The sequence below is a fragment of the Rhinoraja longicauda genome, chromosome 14 (assembly GCF_053455715.1).
Source record: "Rhinoraja longicauda isolate Sanriku21f chromosome 14, sRhiLon1.1, whole genome shotgun sequence".
Lineage (NCBI taxonomy): Eukaryota > Metazoa > Chordata > Chondrichthyes > Rajiformes > Arhynchobatidae > Rhinoraja > Rhinoraja longicauda.
In genome coordinates this window covers 43,084,486-43,099,589 of record NC_135966.1, presented here as the reverse complement: position 1 = coordinate 43,099,589, position 15,104 = coordinate 43,084,486, and the positions used below count along the sequence as shown (strand labels likewise).

General features: G+C 48.6%; 1 protein-coding gene across 12 annotated transcripts in view; it reads left to right on the top strand.

Annotated features, from left to right (window-relative positions):
- Window positions 1–10,308: 10,308 nt before the first annotated feature.
- LOC144599945 (uncharacterized) overlaps window positions 10,309–15,104 on the top strand; it is a 93,768-nt gene continuing 88,972 nt past the window's right edge. For all 12 annotated transcript variants that reach the window (XR_013548061.1, XR_013548058.1, XR_013548060.1 and 9 more), the window contains exon 1: window positions 10,309–10,442. The gene's annotated coding sequence lies outside the window, so the exon portion shown is untranslated. The remainder of the gene's footprint in view (window positions 10,443–15,104) is intronic.

The following is a 15,104-nucleotide window of genomic DNA, read 5'->3' as shown; positions in this document are numbered from 1 at the left end:
ACACGTTGCAGAGGAGTGTGGTGTCAGCGATCCCGAATCGCACAACAGTACGCCTGAGATGGCGGTGCGATAGGCGAGCATCACTTCATCCTCTCGCTGGGCGGCTGCCATGGCTGCGTAGTTGACACCTGGGGGAAAAGCGTGGATGGCATTGATGGCGGTGCGGGACAACGCATCTGTGACCTGGTTGCTCTTGCCTGCGATGTGCTGGACGCAAGTCATGTATTCTGAGATGTAGGTCAGGTGGCACTGCTGTCGAGCTGACCAAGGATCAGACACTTTGGCAAAGGCAAACGTGAGTGGCTTGTGGTCGGTGAAAGCTGTGAAATCCCTGCCCTCGAGGAAGTAACGGAAATGCCAGATGGCCAGGTAGAGAGTGAGGAGCTCCCGGTCGAAAGCGCTGTATTTCTCCTCGGGTGGGGTCTCAGGTGACGACTGAAAAAGACGAGGGGCTGCCAGCTACCATTGCTCAGTTGTTCCAGCACTCCGCCCACGGCTGTGCCAGATGCGTTGACCGTGAGAGCTGTTGGTGCATTGGCCAGTGGATGTACCAGCATCGTTGCCTTTGCCAGCGCTTCCTTGGTGCTATCGAACGCGGTCGTGGCGGGGTCATCCCAAATGAGCTCTTTCGGCTTGTTGGCCAGGGCCTTGAACGGTGGTTGCATGATCCTGGCGGCTGCTGGCACGAAACGGTGGTAGAAGTTGCCCATGCCGACAAACTCTTGGAGTCCCTTCACAGTAGAGGGTTTGGCAAACTTGCAAATGGCCTCGATCTTGGTCCGTGCTGGTTGATGTGGTGGTCGAGGAAGTTGATGGAAGTGAGGCCAAACAGACACTTGGCAAGGTTGATGGCCAGGCCTTGCTCGTTAAGCCTCTGGCAGAGCAGCCGGAGGTGTGCGCGGTGCTCCTGGCAAGAGCGGCTGGCGACGAGGATTTTGTCGAGGTAGATGAACAAGAAGTTCAGCCCACGGCCCACCATGTCCATGAGCCGTTGGAAAGCTTGGGCATGTTCTTGAGGCCGAAAGGCATGCGCAGGAACTCAAAGAGCCCGAACGTGGTGATGAGGGCCATCTTGGGGATGTCATCTGGGTGGACCGGAATCTGATGGCAGCCGCGTACCAGGTCGATCTTGGAAAAAACCTTGGCACCATCCAGGTTTGCCGTGAAGTCCTGGATGTGAGGGACAGGGTACCGGTCGGCTGTTGTGACCTCGTTGAGATGGCGGTAGTCCCCACAGGGTCTCCAGCCCGCAGACGCTTTGGGGACCATGTGATGCGGAGATGCCCACGGGCTGTCTGAGAGGCACACTATGCCCATTTCCTCCAACTTGCAGAACTCGTCTTTGGCCAGTTGGAACTAGTCGGGGGGCAGCCTGCATGGAGCGTGCATGGAGTGGCAGTACAGTGGTGAGGATTATGGTGCTTCACCCCATGCTTGGGGCTGGCCGTTGTGAACTGGGGAGTTATGATGTCAGAGAAATCGCCCAAGATCCTGGCACACTCGTTGTTGGAGAAGATCACCAAGCCGAGGTGGGGCGCAGTCAATTTGGCGTGGCGCAAGGCGATCGACTTGAACATACCAGAATTAACAGGGCATTGTCTTTTCACATCGACCAGCAGGGAGTGCGCTCGGAGGAAGTCGGCGCCCAGTTGTGAGACGTCGGCGATGGTAAAGGTCCACTTGAAGCGACAAGAGTTAAAGTTGAGCATGATCATGTGAACCCAGTATGTTCTGATGTTGCTGCGGTTGGTGGCGGTCAGGGAAGGCCCCTTATTTCCGGAACGAGTGTCGGTGCCCGACTGGGACAAAACACTGAACTCCGCTCCAGTGTCAATGAGAAAAGGCTGCCCTGAATGACGATCCTAGGTGTAGAGGAGGCGATGTTTTTGGCTGGCTGCAGTTGCCACTACCGACAGCTGGCCGAGGCGTTTCCCGGATGCGTACAGGGTGGTCGGCATAGGCGGGCCTCGGAACCCCACCTTTGGTGGTAGTAGCACCACTTGTCCTTGCTGGCGCCGTTCATGACCGACGTCACTACCGCTCCTACCATGGAGGCTGGACCGCCCGTATGACCTGCCATGGCACCGCCGCCACCCGACTGATGGTGGCTCCACCCTGCTGTTTGGCCTGCCACAGCACGTCTGCACTGGCTGCCAACCATCGGGGGTCGGTAAAATCGTCATCCGCGAGGAGCAGGCGGATGTCCTCAAGCATCTGCTGGATGAAGACCTGTTCAGAAAGGAGGCAGGTCTTCGTTCATGAGCACGGACGGTTTGCTGTCACCTAGGCCATCCATGTGCAGGAGTTTTGCCGCCCTGTCGCAGCGGCTGAGACCGAAAGTGTCCTTGAGGAGTGTTCTGATGCCTTCGTACTTGTTGTTGGTTGGTGGCTGGTGAAGGTAATCGATCAGGCGCCTGGCGGAGTCCTGGTCCAGCGCACTGACCACATAGTAGTACTTGGTGACGTTGGTAGTTATCTGGCGGATGTGGAATTGGGCTTCGGCTTGTTCAAACCACACTTGGTGCTGTAATGTCCAGACTTTGGACAGTTTGAGTGAAACTGCGTTCTGCTAATCTGGGTTGTCTCCTCCATGCATGATGAAATCGAAAAGAGGGCGTTTTGGATCGTCGGGGTCACCACTGTGGAGGTTCACGTGTTGTATAAACACTCAGTTTAATATTTAAACGATACAGCTCAACAATTAGTACAAGAGGGCAAGGTGTGTTAATGTGTTGACTGTAAGGTGAAAACTAACTCCGTCAACCGTTGCACACTGCCAGCAGACCACCCACGTCAGCGTTGATTGGTCGGTCCGGATCATGCCAGGTCCACGTGAGTGCTCGAACTTGACGAACGATGGTTCGAGACCAAAGTGGCTCAGCCCGCCACACTATCTATTTGTGATGTCCTGGTTGGGTTGCTCCTGGGCCTGGCCAAGCTGGCCATCCACGACTCACGGCGCCAGGCGGAAGAGGGCTCTGCCTGAGCCAGCTGCCTACCCCTTTTCCGGGGTTACATCCGCGCCCGGGTGGTGTTGGAGAGGGACTACGCGCTGTCCACGGGCACCCTGGAGGATTTCCGGGACTGCTGGGACCGTGGGGGATTGGATGTATCCTGGATAGGGATTGTAATATAATTGTATAATAGTTTCAATTGATATATTTGTTTGTATAGTATTCTGGTGGTGGGTTCTGTTTTGGTTCTGACCGAGGTGCGCAGTTCGCCTCCGACTTGTGGTCAGCAATGGCCCGGCTGCTTGGCACTAAGCTGAACCACACTTTGGCCTACCACCCACAAGCTAACGGCCTCGTGGAGCATTTTCACGGCTCACAGGTCCGGACTGGATGGACGAATTACCATGGGTTCTGCCGGGGCATACGCACTGCCCCAAAGGAGGGCCAGGCAACTACCTCGGCTGAGCTGGTGTACGGCGCCCCACTTACCGGGAGACTTCATCCCGGCGACACGTGGACATCAGGACCCGCCCATGACCATGCTGACGCATCTCCGTGAGAAGATGGGCATGCTCTCTCCAGTCCCAATGTCCTGCCATGGACTCGAACTCTCATATGGACTGGGCGTGACCTGAGTCGACCAATCACACAGTCGGGGGGGGGGGGGGGGGGGCAGGCCATCGTGTGTGGGAGAACAAAGCAATTGGCAGTGAGAATTTGAACTCGGGGATGCGCACGTGAGCAACGGAGCTGTGTCAGTTAATGATTAAACGGAGTGTTTACACAACGCGTGGACTTCTAGTGTCATTATTATATCATTATGATCTTGCCTCCACCATTCCCAGGAGCAGAAAATTGCAGATATTCATTACCCCATGAAAGAAGAAATGTACCTCTGCTTTAAATAATCCATTATTGTGTCACCATGACCCCTTGTTCATGACTCTTCCCATTCATTAGCTTTTAGTTTTAGTTTAGTTTATTGTCACGTATACTGAAAAGCTTTTGTTGCATGCTAACCAGTCAGTGGAAAGACTATACATTATTTTGATCAAGCCATCCACAGTGTACAGATACATGATAAAGGGAATAACGTTGAGTGCAAGATAAAATCCAGTAAAGTCCGATTAAAGATAGTCTGAGGATCTCCAATGAGGTAGATAGTAGCTCAGGACTACTCTCTAGTATATGGTTCAGTTGATAACAGCTGGGAAGAAACTGTCTGAATCTGGAAGTGTGTGTTTTCACACTTCTGTACCTCTTACCCGATGGGAGGGGAGAAGAAGGAGGGCCAGAGTGAGACTCGTTCTTGATTATGCTGGTGGCCTTCCTGAGGTAGCGTGAAATGTAAATGGAGTCAATTGAAGGGAGGTTGGTTCTGTGTAATGGTATGGGCTGCATCCACAATTCTTTGTAGTTTTTTGTGGTCTTGGATGGAGCTGTTCCCAAACGAAGCTGGGATGCATCCCGATAAAATTTGTTCTTTGGCGCATCGGTAGACGTTGGGGAGAGTTGCAGGGGACATACCTAATTTCCCGAGCCTTCTATAGAAGTAGAGGAAGTAGTGTGCTTTCTTGGCCATTGCCCCAATGTGGGTAGTCCAGGACAAATTGCTGGTGATATTTACTCCTAGGAACTTAAAGCTTTCAACCATCTCTACGTTGGTGTCGTCAATGTATGTGTACCACAGTGGTGTTGTCTGCAAATTTGTAGAGTGAATTGGATTTGTACTTGGCTGCACAGTGGTGGGCATATAGGAAGTAAAGAAATCATCCTTGCAAGGCACCAGTGTTGTGGAATATCGTAGAGGATGATTAGGTCTCCAAAGACGTACAGGTATGTAGGTTAATTGACTGGGTAAATGTAAAAATTGTCCCTAGTGTGTGTAGGATAGTGTTAATGTACGGGGATCGCTGGGCGGCATGGACTTGGTGGGCCGAAAAGGCCCGTTTCCGGCTGTATGTGTATGATATGATATGATATTAGCAAGGCCTGTAAGATTTTTCCATTACTTGTTTTGCACTGCGGACTGCCTGTTCAGCCAACCCATTCGACTGGGGATACTCCGGGCTGCTGGTGACGGGAGTAAAGTCCCACTGTTTAGCGAAGTCTTTAAATCGCTGGCTTGTAAACTGCCCAGCATTGTCTGACAAGAGAGTATGTGGTGCTCCATAGACCGAAAAGTGTCTCTTTAGTTTAGTAATAACCGCTGTTGAAGTAGTGGTGCGAAGCAGGTCCATCTCATACCAGCCGGAATATGAGTCTACTCGCACCAGGTACTGTTGACTGTGCCACTCATAAATATCAGTTGCCACCATTGACCAGGGAAATTCTGGAACTGGATGCAGCTGAAGTGGTTCCCTCTGTTGGTGTGGTTTGATACTGTTGCACACAGCACATGATTGTTCCTCCTGATTGACATATTCCATCATCGCAGGCCAGTAGACCATGTCCCTTGCTCTTCTTACTGTGGCTTCTGCCCCAGGATGCCCCCTGTGCATGATGCCGACATACTCTTTTTGTAGTGAGACAGGATAACCGCTTTGTGGCCCTTCATTACGACTCCATCTTCAATGGTTAATTCATCCCTGAAAGGAAAATACGGATGAATAGCATGTGGAAGCATGCGTTGTTTGCTGGGCCATCCATGTTTGATGATGGTAGTGAGTGTCTATAAAGTCGCGTCCTCTGATGTGTGCAACCTCAATTCCTCCAGGTGAGGCGAAGAAATGTGATTGACCACCATAACATCGAAGCTGTTCTTCTCGGCTGCATGCTGGGCTGTAGATTTCCTGGGAGCCCGAGACAGAGTGTCTGCCAGGTACATAAATTTTCTACATTTGTAAACAAGGGTGATGCTGTACTTCTGAAGTCGCAGCATCATCCGCTGAAGTCTTGCTGGAGCCGCATGTATGGGCTTGTTTAGAATGGTGACCAGTGGCTGGTGGTCCGTTTCTATGGTCACAAGCTTGCAATAGACATGGTCGCTGAACTCGGTACACGCAAAAGACACCACCAACAACTCTTTCACAATTTGAGCATACCTAGTCTCAGTGTCCGTCATAGTCCGTGAAACATACGCAACAGGCCTTCCCTTCCTGCAGACATGCCGCACCAAGGCCATACTGTGAGGCATCACAGGTGAGCGTGACTGCCTTATTAACATCATAGTAAGACAGGACAGGTGGGCAAGACATATGCCGTTTCAGTGCGTTAAAGGCATGTTGTTGCTGCTCGTGCCACATCCTGGCAGTATCTTCATGAGTGAGCTGTCGCAGGGGAGCCGATAGTTGGCTGAAATTGGGAACAAATTTACCAAGGTAGTTGACCATCCCCAGAAATCTTTGCAAAGCGGGGACATCTGCCGGCACCATCATCTCAGTGATAGCCGATGTTTTGGAGGGGTCAGCTTTAAGGCCTTAGCTTGTAAAGATGTGCCCAACATAGCTAACCTGATTCACCCAGAACTTGCATTTGAGAGGATTAAGCTTCAAATGCACCTCTGGCACAGTTAAGCACCCGTCTCAAATTTGCATCGTGGTGTGGAGTATCATCTTTAACAGGGGTTAACTGGTGTACATCCTTGCTGAACAAGGCCAGCCCCATTTCCTGACATGCACGAAGTCCTAGCAGTGGCACAGCACCTTCCCGGACAACATAAAATGGAAGTGTGTATAACTGTCCCTCTTGGTGGCATTGCAACTGCACCATTCCAACAGCAGACCTCCCAACATTTGATTTTACAAATTCATAATTTTGATGTCCAAAATTCAGAATTTTACATCAAAATTCATAATATGGCACGTAATGCAACTTTTCAGCAAAAAAAAGTATACACTCCAAAAGCGCATACGCGTTGCGCTACATTCATGTGTGAAAAACGGCTATTATTTCCAACAGTCTGTAGTTCGTGGACTACATGTACAATGTCAGGCCTATCATGAGTATATTCTGCTAGTTATAGAAAGGTTATTGAACAGAAATCCTTTTTACAACACAAAGAATTTTGCTTTTAAATTTTCTATTTTGTTTTATCTTTACACATCCCAAATCTCTTGGTATTGAATAAAAGAACAAAGGTCATGACTGAGTTATGAAGAAAGAGTTTCATTTAAAATTGCACATACATAATTTCATTGAAAACATACATGCTCCAGTGGTCTTCGACAGCAAATCATAACGGTCCATGTCCCCCCCAACCCTACTCGGAAAAATGTGAAGCGAAATCGGAATGGCGGAAATGAAATACGAAAGCGGAAACCTTCCGCCAAATTCGGAAGGGTTGGGAGGTCTGCAACAGGTTTGATTTAGGTGCCATTATACGCAATTAGGGTGGTGGCTTTACTGCACGATTTTAATTGTTCACCATCCTGCAGACACATAAAGGGCTTATTCGACATCACGTTGCACTTAGCACCAGTGTCCACCTTCATTTCTACTGAAACACCATTAACTTGCATGGTGACCATAGCTTGGTCATTTCTTACTCTTTGTGCATCAAACAAATCCAATTGCAGTGTGATCCCATCAACACCAACCGTCTCATCGACTGCTGTCGGTTTGATCTGATTGCAACTGGTGAACAAGCTGTTTGGGTTTCTCCCTGCAATAAGTCTGTTGTGTGAATTTGCAGCAACTCATGAAGTGATTGTGTTTTCTACAGGCATAACACTGCCGGCCAAAAGCTGGACTATTTTCCCTTTGAGCTACATGGTTGCCTCCGCAATTGTTGCAGACAGCAATAAATCGTGTCCCAGCGTTATCTCAGGCTTACGTTCTCTCCGGAACCCAGTCTGAACAGCATCAATACTTGTGGCAGACTGCTGCACAATAGTTAGCTTTTCATTATGCGCTTCGGTCATATCGTGAATTTGACAGGTAGAAATAGCCTTAACCAATGTCAAGTCACAGTCACGCAGAAGTACCTTCCTTAGGTTATCGTCACAAATACCACATACCAGTCTATCTTTGATAAGCTCATCACACAGCCCTCCAAACCTGCAGCTCCTTGCTCGTAACTTTAAAACGTTAACGTATGCCTCAATAGTCTCACCAGCCTTCTGATTGCGGGTGTTGAACTTGTGCCGTTCCATGGTGAGGTTAATTTGAGGGCTTTATAACTCTCGAAATTTCCTCGAGACATTGAGGATCCTCTTTCAATTCAGCGGGGATGACAACCTCTTCTCGGTCTCCTCCGCATACACAAACAATCTTGCACGTTCGATAGCCTCCTGTCCTGATGAGAATATACGCTTGAGTGCATGGTGGCTTGTCGGAGTGTGCAGCTGCGGCGAAAATGTCATATTCCTCCTTAAAGATGCGCCATCTCTCGCCGATGTTGCTGTTGAAGACGAGCGGGTCCAGCCTCTGGAATGCATCAGCCATGTTCGTTTGGCAAACAAACTTTTCAATCTCTCTTGCAGAGAAGGAGAGTGAAAAACTCATGAATCTCAAGTCGATGAAGTTCCGGATTAAAACTTCTGACACCATGTATGAAGTTGTGTGAATCACGACAAGTAGTTTAACTTCATAATGTGCTTTATTAACCACGAGGCTGTAGACCAAAGACAAGGCCTGTACATTCCATCAGAATACTCCCAGTCTGACTGAACCTCAATAGCACTCATACGCTGGATAAGATACTCCAGGAACAGTCTAAACGAATACCCGACATGGATCAGGAATATAGTGACTGATCTACAGGTTGACTGGATTTAATGTATCCCATAATTAGCCTCACAAAGCACTTCATGATGGTGGATCTCAAGGCTACCAGACGGTAGTCGTGAGGCATGAGATCTCGCTTTTTCTTCCGCATTGCGATGATAATGGTCTTCTTGAAGCAGGTACCTCAGAGTGGAGTTGGGAGAGATTAAGAGATGTCCATGAATACTTTGGGTGACGTTTCGGGTCGAGACCCTTCTTCAGACTGAAAGAAGGGTCTCGGCCCGAAACGTCACCCAGAGATGCTGCCTGACCTGCTGAGTTACTCCAGCATTTTGTGAATAAATACCTTCGATTTGTACCAGCATCTGCAGTTATCTTCTTATACTCCATGAATACTTTCACTAGTTGGTTGAGATGTTTTGTGGAAACATCTCAGCATCTACTCTGTCAAGCCCTTTTAGGATCTTACATGTTTGAATAAGGTCACTCTTCATTCTTCTAAACTCTAAGGAATACTGTCTTGCCTCTCTTGACAGAACAATCCTCTCATCCCAGGAATTAGTTTGACAGGCTAGATGCAGGAAGATTGTTCCCGATGTTGGGGAAGTCCAGAACAAGGGGTCACAGTTTAAGGATAAGGGGGAAGTCTTTTAGGACCGAGATGAGAACGTTTTTTTTCACACAGAGAGTGGTGAATCTGTGGAATTCTCTGCCACAGAAGGTAGTTGAGGCCAGTTCATTGGTTATATTTAAGAGGGAGTTAGATGTGGCCCTTGTGGCTAAAGGGATCAGGGGGTATGGAGAGAAGGCAGGTACGGGATACTGAGTTGGATGATCAGCCATGATCATATTGAATGGCGGTGCAGGCTCGAAGGGCCGAATGGCCTACTCCTGCACCTATTTTCCCTTCAGACTGCCTCAAATGCTACAATATTGTTTTTTAGGTAAGGGGATTAAAAGAGTGCACAGCATTTCAAGTGTTGCTTCCCCAGCTGTAACAAAATATTCCTATATTTAAACTCCAAACACTTTTCAATAAAGGCCAACCTGCTGTTTGGCTTCTTAATTATTTATTGGATCTGTTATGAAGGCAAACAGCATATTTGAATCAGCCCTCTGCTTTATTTTGATCTGTGATATTGTGAGAAATTGATGTATTTTTAATTTTTTTTAAATCGAAGGAAACTTTTGTTTGGGAGATACTTAACTCAGATTTAATGTGTGTAATCAAAGGCTTAATTGTAACTCAAAACTGCAAATGTTTGGTGCTATACATGTTAGCTTCTACCCCCAGAAGTTGTCTAGAAGTGTCCTGGTGAGTCCCTATGTAATGCTACCGATTTGCTTACCCAACAAATGCTCTGCAGGGATGGAAAAATTATGGTCTGAGGGAGCGGCGCCGGCCACACTGATCCGTCGATTTGCGCCCATTTCCCACGGGGGACGACTCGGCCATTTAATAGAGGAGTTTATCCAGCTTTCCCTGGATCTCCGGAGCTTTTCCCGAACAGAGATCGGTGAACAATCTTCAAACATGAACATTTTTTACAGGTGATTAAATTCTGGACTTGCGGCAGTGGAGCGAGTCAAGCGGCCGTCGAGTGTGGAGGGAGATGTGGGCGGAGAGAGGGCGGGAGACGGGCGCCGGCCATTTGGCGGCAGCGCATCTCCAGCGCCGCGCGTGCGCCGCGGGCGGCAACCGTTGGCCGCGCACGTGACCCGGCGTGGTCTCCGGGAGAGGGAGAGCCATGAATGTCACCTCCATCGACAAGGACTCCATCAACGACGGCTTCGTCCTTCTTTGCGGTGTCTCGGCGACCTGTGAGTGACCTCGTGCGCCCGGCGACTCGCTCCAAATGGCGATTCACGGCCGGGGCGGGCCAGCGTGTAGATGGGCTATGGTAGGGGAACTGGGAAGGGGAAGGTGGACGATCAGAGGCATCTTTTGAGTGCCCAGTCGTTCCTTGGTATGGACGGTGCAGGTGAGTTGTAACTGCCGCGGGGGGGAGTGAAGGGATGGAAGTTTCAGGGCAAAGCAAAGGACAGCGGGGTAGGAGGTGAAATTAAGAGAAGAGGTGAGTGCCAGCATAAAGAAAGGGTGGTGACCATAGTGCAGCGTGTGATCAGATGGGGTAACAATGTAAACTAATCTCTTCATTCTCACCTCCAGTGACAGTTTTGGGGAAGAACGGTGTCAATACAAATGATGATGGTGATAGAAGACTGTTGACGTAACAGGCAGAAAACAGGGTGTACAAAGTGGTACCTGATACAGTGGTGTTGTTTCTTGACAAGTAATTGCAAGGAAAATACATTAGATTTCACCATAGTTTTTTTTTAATGAATTTACTGGTGAATTTGGTTTTGTGGGTTCCAAGATGACTGATGAGATCATATTTGGAAACGCAGATTCTGTCGCAGATGAGGCAGAAGGTGCCTTGCAAAAGTGGGTGGTTTGTAAGGTGGTGCAATACTTCTGTCATTGATATAGTGTTTTTGTGTGTTCCCAATGCACAAACTCAAAATTTTTAGCCCCATCCCTTGTGTTCCTTTTCAATTATGACAATACTATTTTTCAAGGGGCTTTGAGCATATCCTTGAATTGTTTTCTCTGTTCATCTATTAATCTCATGTACGTTCTCTGAACTAGCCTGTGTTTTTGCCTACTCATGCCAGTTAAGAATGAACAATATTTGATCCATCAAACAATGATATCCATATCTCAAGATTGAACATACCTGTGATTACAATATAAATGCACGGTAGCGCAGCGGTAGAGTTGCTGCTTTACAGCGAATGCAGCGCCGGAGACTCAGGTTCGATCCTGACTACGGGTGCTGCACTGTAAGGAGTTTGTACGTTCTCCCCGTGACCTGCGTGGGTTTTCTCCGAGATCTTCGGTTTCCTCCCACACTCCAAAGACGTACAGGTATGTAGGTTAATTGGCTGGGTAAATGTAAAAAAAATAAAAAAATTGTCCCTAGTGGGTGTAGGATAGTGTTAAATGTACGGGGATCGCTGGGCGGCACGGACTTGGTGGGCCGAAAGGGCCTGTTTCCAGCTGTATATAACAGGTATAACAGAGCTTTATTTGTCGTTCGGCACCGAAGTACCGAACGAAACTACATAGCAGTCATAGAAAAAAAGAACACAAGACACATAACCCCAACACAAACGTCCATCACAGTGACTCCAAACACCGCCTCACTGTGATGGAGGCAACAAAACTTCCACTCTCTTCCCCACGCCCACGGACAGACAGCTCGTCCCCGACCGACCCGCACAGTCCCCGCACCGGGCGCTGAAACGTCCCGCGGCCGAACCGGGCGATGAAAGGCCCGCGACCAAGCCTTGCGCAGCTAAGTCCAGTGGCCGAGCCGCACCGGACGATGTAAAGTCCCGTGGTCGAGCCGCACCAGCGATGTAAAGTCCCGTGGCCGAGCCGCACCGGGCGATGTTAAGTCCCGCAGTCGAGCCGCACCAGCGATGAAAAGACCCGCAGCCGAGCCGCACCGGGCGATGTTAAGTCCCGCAGCCGAGCTGCACCGGGCGATGTTAAGTCCCGCAGTCGAGCCGCACCAGCGATGTAAAGTCCCGCGGCCGAGCTGCACCGGGCACTGTTAAGTCCAGCGGCCAAGCCGCACCGGGCGATGTAAAGTCCAGCGGCCAAGCCGCACCGGGCGATGTTAGGCCCCGCAGCCGAGCCGCACCCCGCGCCGTGAGGAAGAGAAAAGTTCCCCCCCCCCCACACCACCACCCCCTCCCACACATACACAACCAAAAAAATATTTAAAAACCATCCCAACACCGACACACAACAAAAAAAAAAAGGAAAAAAGACGAACAGACTGCTAGTCAGCCGCTGCCGTTAGGCGCCACCACTTCCGGTATCATATATATGATATGATATGATAACTAATTCTACATAGACATGCTGACCAAGGTGCCCTTTCTAAGTTAGTCACATTTGCTCTTGTTTGGCCCATATCCCTGCAAAAGTTTTCCTATCCATGTACTTTTCCAAATGTCGTCAACATGTTGTAATTGCACCTGTCTCAATTACTTCCTCTGACAGTCTGTTTCATATAAACCTACTACCCTACCATCTATTGTGTGTAGAAAAATTACCCCTCCAGGTTTAGTTTTGTTTAGAGATACAGCACCGAAACAGACCCTTCGGCCCACCGAGTCCGCAGGGACAATTTACACTTATACCAAGCCAATTAACCTACAAACCTATACATCTTTGGTATGTGGGAGGAAACCGAAGGTCTCGGAGAAAACCCACACAATCACGGGGAGAAGATACAAACTCTTTACAGACAGCACCCGTCGTCAGGATCTAACGCAGGTCTCCGGCACTGCAAGTGCTGTAAGGCAGCAACTCTACTGCTGTGGCACCTTTCCTTTTGAATCTTTCTCAATAGACAATAGGTGCAGGAGTAGGCCATTCGGCCCTTCGAGCCAGCACCGCCATTCAATATGATCATGGCTGATCATTCTCAATCAGTACCCCGTTCCTGCCTTCTCCCCGTTCCCCCTGACTCCGCTATCCTTAAGAACTCTATCTAGCTCTCTCTTGAATGCATTCAGAGAATTGGCCTCCACTGCCTTCTGAGGCAGAGAATTCCACAGATTCACAACTCTCTGACTGAAAAGGTTTTTCCTCATCTCCGTTCTAAATGGCCTACCCCTTATTCTTAAACTGTGGCCCCTGGTTCTGGACTCCCCCAACATTCTCCTCTGCTCTTAAACCCATGCTCTTTAGTTCTTGATTCCACTACCCTGGGAAAATGCTTGGTGCGTTTCCGTTAACCCCCTCATGATTTCATACACCTCAATAAGATCACCCACTATGTGCCAAAGTCCTAGCTTTCCAACCCCTCTACATTTCAGGCCCTTGCATTCTGGCAGCATCATTGTAAATCTGCTCTGCACTCTTTCCAGCTTGATGTCATTTCATATTGCAGGCTGTCTAAATGTCTGAATGCAAGACACAACAATCTGCAGATGTTGGAATCTTGAACAAAACATCAGGTGCTGTTCAAGCAGCATCTGGGAAAGGAATGGGCAGGGGAATTATCGGGTGGGGATCCTTCTTCAGCCTGATAGGAGTGGAGTGGAGGGGGGTAGGGTGGCAGCACTAAACCTAATAAAGAAGACGTGGACACAGGTGAGATAGGTTTAATCGTAGTTGGATGAAGTAACAAAGGTTGGAGATGAAATGGCAACAAAAGAGTGTTGACATAAAGTCAAGTGTTTTATTGTCAAATGTCCCAGATAGAACAATGAAATTCTTAATTGCAGCAGCACATCAGAATATGTAAACATAGTACACTGAGACTAAACAATATAATAAACGAGAGAGAGAGAAAAAGTTCAGTGTGTATATATACACATACTCACAAATACACACATATATGTATATATATATATAGATCATGTGTACATATATACACCCACACATATGTACAGAGAAAAACAAACAATAAGTGCAATAATAACAATAATAGTCTATGTAGTTCAGAGCTTATTTGAGGTTGTAGTGTTGCAGCAGTGTGCTGGGTCCAGGAAAGATCTTCGGAAATATGCACGCCCAGGAATTTGAAGTTTTTGACTCTGCACCATATAAACAGGATTGTGGGTCCTCATCCTTCCTCTTCCAAAGTCCACAATCAGTTCATTTGTCTGACTGATATTGAGAGCCAGGTTGTTGTGCTGGCACCATTTGGTCAATCGATCGATCTCACTTCTGTACTCTGACCCATCACCATCTGTAATTCGTCCAACAACGGTGGTGTCGTCGGCGAACTTGATGATGGAGTTCACACTCAGTCCGGCTATTCAGTCGAGAATATAGAGCGAGTAGTGCAGAGGGCTGAGCACACAGCCTTGAGGTGCTCCCGTACTGATTGTTATTGAGGAAGAAGTGTTTCTACCAATTAGAACAGACTGTGGTCTGGTGATCAGGAAGTCTAGGATCCAATTGGAGAGGGACCCGCAAAGACCTAGTTCCCATGAACTTGGCAACCAGCTTGGAGGGGATAATGGTATTGAAAGCTCAGCTGGAGTCTATAAACAACAGCCTGACGTATATGTTTTTATTGTCCAAGTGGTCCAGTGCAGAGTGGAGAGCCAGTGAGATTGCATCCTCAAGTCAAGTCAAGTTAAGTTAAGTTTATTTGTCACATACACATAAATGTGCAGTGAAATGAAAGATTACCCACAGTCCAACAATAAAAATAAGCAATAACACACACAATCAAACAAAGAGAAACATTCATTACAGTGCGTCTCCTCCAGTCACCTCCTCACTGTGATGCAAGGCCAGAATGTCTTTTTCTCTTCCCTGCCGTCTTCTCCCACGGTCAGGCTGTTGTAGTTGCCACGTTCCAGGCCGCGCAGGAAGGTGAAAGGTCCTCAGCGGGCCGACCCAAGCCCCGCGATCCGGGGCGGGTGAAGACGCTGCCGCTGCACGTCGGG